Source organism: Leuciscus leuciscus (assembly GCF_965113295.1).
Source record: "Leuciscus leuciscus genome assembly, chromosome: 8".
Classification (NCBI taxonomy): domain Eukaryota; kingdom Metazoa; phylum Chordata; class Actinopteri; order Cypriniformes; family Leuciscidae; genus Leuciscus; species Leuciscus leuciscus.
In genome coordinates this window covers 5,967,880-5,973,753 of record NC_138732.1, presented here as the reverse complement: position 1 = coordinate 5,973,753, position 5,874 = coordinate 5,967,880, and positions in this window count along the sequence as shown.

Genomic DNA, 5,874 nt, shown 5'->3' with positions numbered 1-5,874 from the left:
GTGGTTGATGTATTGGTCGTGTTTGTGTGTCTAAGGTCTGGAACATACTCTACACAAGAGCACAAATGTTTATAAGCTGGATTTCATTTGATGCGGTCCAAAATTGAATTTGAATGCAACTGTGTTTTTGTCTACGGTCAGATATTCTCTTTCAGATCAACTACTGTCAAGACCGAGCAAAAGAGCGAAGAGAATCTTCCTGAGCAGGTTTAGTTAAAGGTATAGCGGAGGATCTTTCCAAATTTTAGATAAGACCCGCCCTCTCCACTTTTTGAAAAGTTTGATTGATTCACCAGAATGATTGACAATTAGGAGGACCAATAGTTTAGACTACCCACCAGGAAGTAAAACATCCTCCGCTATACCTTTAATGTTAATTAAGCTAACCGTACCTGAATAAGAAGTCAGACAAGGAAACGATCACATTGAATACAACAATCGAGTACGTGTTACAGTGTTAGTATCAGTGATATTATAGTTTTTGTTAATATTTTTATTTTATTTTATTTTTGTACTTTTTTTATTTTAATTTTAAAGTTCTAGTAAAAAAAAAAAAAAGTGAGGTTTTGATTAAAGTACTTCAACTTTAAACAAAAATTAGAAATAGGTTTAGTTTTATATTTTATTTTAGTTAATGTCTTTATTTCAAGTAATAAAAATGTTTTTACATAGAGCATAGAGTTCATAGAGCAGTGGTTTTCGATATTTTGAGATGCCACGGACTGCCATATTTCATCTTTGTGCAAAGAACCTAAAATTTAAAAGGCATTTATACAATTTCTTGTAGAAAGACCCACTTCATACTGTGAACAAAATATATATTCTAAGTCTAAAATGTTATCTGAGAATACTTATTTCTACATTGTTTTTCTCTCTTAGTAATGCAGGCTACTGTTAGATTAACTTACTTTATAATGTATTTATTTTAATCCTATATTTATTCATGTATTTGTTTTTTATTATTTTTATGTTACATTTTTACACCGTTTTTCTCCCAACTTTTCCACAGACCCTGCACTGCTGCTCCCCAGTTTGAAAACCACTGGTTTAGAGTATGTGTCTGACCTCAGGCCTTTCATTTAACAGTGTAAGTTTCAGGAAAATCCTAATTGATTATCAATAACAATCAATATAACCTTTGACCCCCAGTAGTTCCCCTTAAGTAGTAATAACATGCCGACAACTTGCTGTTGTCAGAGCGGCCACTAGGTGTCACTGGACGCCCACAGACAGACTCCAGCTCGACTGACACTGACCCGAGTTCATCCAGGCAGAACAAGCCTGAACGCTCCCGATGAGCTGCCGGTTAAAGCGCCTGATTGATTAAATAATAAGCGGATGACAGAGTGCCGTGGCCCGTGGGCTGTGGATTATTCCAGACTCATGCCAACAGAGAGAATTCTTCCAGAAATCCTGTCTTGTCTTGGTTTGTGTGATAAACACTCTGACAGCGTCAGTCCATTGAAGTGGAGCCGATAGTGTTGTTCAGTATCTCTCTCTCTCTCTCTCTCTCTCTCTCTCTCTCTCTCTCTCTCTCTCTCTCTCCCTCTCCCTCTCCCTCTCCCTCTCCCTCTCCCTCTCCCTCTCCCTCTCCCTCTCTCTCTCTCTCTCTCTCTCTCGTTGTTGTAAGGTTTGAACTCAATGGGGTGAGTTTCATCTAAGATGTTTTGTTCTTTGTTTCTACATATAGATCATTTTAAAGTCAAAATGAATCAGATTGACCATATTTACGTTCTTAAAGGGTTAGTTCACCCAAAAATTTAAATTCTGTCATTAATTACTCACCCTCATCATGTCCCTCTGTGTCAGTCTCTTGACGCTGTGCACGTGAATGCAGCCTTCTGACTTATAACCCGGAAGTGGAGCACTGTGTTTACAACGTGAACAGTGTCCGAATTGCATACTCTCTTGAGTAGGCACTTATTTTGAATTTGACTAATTACTTTAGGGCTGCTAAAAAAGTATGTTCTATGTAGTATCATAATCACACCAGAATCTTGCTGGAAGTAGTAGGTCATCCAGGTACTTTTTTGCCTACTCTTTTACAGTGAATTTGGACATAGTGCTTTCGTCACATACTGTTTTTCGTCTACTAACGTTATATAGTTGGGAAGTATGCGATTTTGGACGCTGCCATTGTCAGAGACTGAGGTCCTGTCCCAAATGGCACCCTAAACACTTGCTGTCTTTCTACGAGTCCGCACTTTCGTGACGTAACGGCGCTTTGACTGTCGGGTAGAAGTCTGCTGCGGAGCTCGCATCAGTGCGGTCTCGGTAAAAGAAGCACCCTTCTGAGACCTAAATGACAAATGGGACACCCATGGTCTTAACGGACGCGCTCACGCGGTAGCCATTTTAAGTCCACAACACCGAAAGTGCATATGAAGTGTGCCATTTTGGACAGGGCCTTTTTTTTGTGGCGCACAAAACGTATTCTCGTCGCTTCATAACATTAATGTTTAACCACTGTAGTCACATGGACTATTTTAACGATGTCTTTACTACCTTTCTGGGCCTTGAAAGTGGTAATAACGTTGCAGTCTATGGGGGATCAGAAAGCTCTCAGATTTCATCAAAAATATCTTGATTTGTGTTTCGAAGATGAATGAAGGTCTTAAAGGGATAGTTCACCCAAAAATGAAAATTAGCCTATGATTTCTCACCCTCAAGTCATCCTAGGTGTATATGACATTCTTCTTTCAGACGAATATCGGAGTTATATAAAAAAAAGTCCTGGCTCTTCCAAGCTTTATAATGGCAGTGAATGGCTGTATGTTTCTTGGAAGTCCATCAAAGTGCATCATATCCATGATAAAAGTACTCCACACGGCTCTGGGGGGTTAATAAATGCCTTCTGAAGTGAAGCGATGTAAGAAAAATATCCATATTTAAAACTTTATAGACTAAAATAACTAGCTTCCGGCAGACAGCCTACGCAAGTCCGGAAGGAAAATAGGTTGCATGTATAAAGTTAGTGCAGTTAGAAGGATTTCTTTTGCAGGATCTCTTCTATTACTCTTACCAGAAATGTATCTGAACTTCAAAATTTTTAGAAACTTAGTTGGCATCCCAAAAAAATCAAACCTTATACTAGCTCCCATTGGATAACCGTGATTCGAAACTGTCTGAACAGTGATGTGATTGGCTGGTTTCTGTGCAACCTGCCCAAATCACATTGCACAAGTCCCTTGAAATGTGATTGGCCGGTAGGAGTGTTGTTCCAGTTGGATAAAACACGTTACGCTCAGCGTAGGACACCCTGCCAACCACCTTCACCCCTGTGTGGACTTATGCTTGGAAATGTTAATATGTCCTCAATGGATTTTCCTTGGCAAACTAGAGCATTTAAATGCATAAATGTAACTCGTCCAGAATAGATTGGAAAAATTCACAACAAGAAGAAGAACAAACTAGCACATGCAGGTTCAGAAGAGGTCTGAATCTGGTTAAAGCACTTCTCTGAATATAACAACAACAACAACAACAATAATTATTATTATTAATCATCATTAAAATCATCAAACGTAAAAATAAATATAAAAATTATATATATTAAAATTATATTTCTCATCAAGTAAATTAAGCAAATTTGTAGAAATAATTATAATTATAATTATTATTATTGTCATTATGTATAGGTCTGAATCTGGTTAAAGTGCTGGATTGCATAATATATGTGTGTGTACTGTGTATAATTATTTTGTATATATAAATACACACATATGCATGTATATATTTAAGAAATATTTGCATGTATATACTGTATGTATTTATACATAATTTATATTATATATAAATATAAATAATTTATATATAAATAAAAATCTTAAATATATACATGCATATGTGTGTATTTATATATACAAAATAATTATACACAGTACACACACATATATTATGCAAACACAAACCTTTATTTTGGATGCGATTAATCGCGATTAATCTTTGCCCAGCACTAAATAATAATAACAATTATTATTAATATTGTTATTATTAATATTATTATTATCATCACTAAAGGTAAGACATTATATTTATCATGATGTACAGTAAATTAAGCAAAGTTTTAGAAATAATAATAATATCAATAATAATTATAATTATTATTATTGTCATTATGTATAGGTCTGAATCTGGTTAAAGTGCTAGATATAATAATAACAATTATTATTATTATTATTATCATCACTAAAGGTAAGACATTATATTTATCATGATGTAAATTAAGCAAAGTTTTTAAAAATAATAATAATAATATCAATAATAATAATTATTATTATTAATATCATTATTATTGTATACATGCATAAAATTCACAACAGATCAGTACGAAGAGAGCAGAAAATAGCACAGGCAGGTTCAGAAGAGGTCTGAATCAGCCTTAAACTGTGGCCATAAACTTTTCCCTAACATTCCCAAACAAACACAGACAATCCCAAACGTGGGCCGGCCGCGCTGCACCTGTTAGCGGTTCCTGGCTCACCTCAGAGACTCTCCCCCATTTCAAACAATTCCTCTGGCTCGCAGAGCGTTTTAAAGCCAGCGGCCAACATGAGAATGTTTGTCTGGGAATGTTGAGTTGTGCAAGTCGATTCAGCCCATTTCAACCAAATACATCTTCAGAAAGGGCATTTGTCTTTGGAGAGTTTTATTGTGCTTTTAGGGATTGGAAAGAGAGGATGTGTGTCAGGAGTAATTTGTTTGTGGTATCGGCGAGAGAGAAGGAACACTTAATGTTTAAAGCCGGTCGTTGTTTCACATTGTGGGTCTGGCTGCGGCGTGTCAATGTCGTTGTGGTTTGCTGTGCTGAAAAGTGTGTGTATGTGTGTGATGGAGCTGTGGTTATTCACTGCAGAGCAATATGACCTGGATTCAGTCTGTACACTGGGATATTAGTGGCCTTCTAGTGAATATTCGTGGCTGGATGTTACAGAAGAGGTTTGTGTGTGTTTGTTCGAGTCTTATGAACGAATGCCGAGGCCAAATGTCACCCCTAACATCAAAGAAATGATATTTAGCATCATGTAACATGTAATAATTCCACCACCACCAAAAGTTATTATTTGCTTTTTGACATTTTTCTTTATATTTTCAAATTCTTAACACCATAGAGTGATTTTTATTTTTTAATTGTAATCACTGTAATACATCTTGTATAAATATTTAATATTAATAATAATAGCTATATTTTCAAAGAAATCTTATAAAATAAAAAATAATTAGAATTATTTTATTTAGTTATATAATTATGTATTTATAATTATAGTAATTTGTAATTTAAATGTAATTATTATTTCATTATAATAATAATAATTATTATTATTTGCATTTTTTGGAACCATTTTCTTTGTATTTTCAAACATTCTAACTAATAACTAATTAAATTAAAAATAATAACTTATTAGATGTTTACTAGGATAACTTTATTGTTAAATCAGTATAAATTCAATTTAGCACTATAAATTGCACTATGATGTGGAAATACTTTATTATTAGTAGTATTGTTGTTTTTTTGTTTTTTTGCATTATGGTAATAAGTGATTTATAGAATTAATTATAAAAATTTGAATTTGGGGGTATAATGTGCTTAATTATCATCATGACACAATGCTCTTAGTTTTTGTTTATGCAAAAAAAAATTTTCTTTCTTTCAGATTTTTGTGTGAAATATGACCTGGACATGTTTTTGTGATTCACCTGTTTTTCGGCAGTAATTTGCTGCATATAACAGCATATATTAGCGCTGTGTCTGAAGCTGTTATGTGAGTGTGTCTGTGCGTCCATCTGGTTGAGGGTGTGTTGTGTGTCAGACGTGTTCGGTGTGTGTCATACCGCGGGTGTGTATGAATATGTGTGAGCGTGACCTCTGCGTGT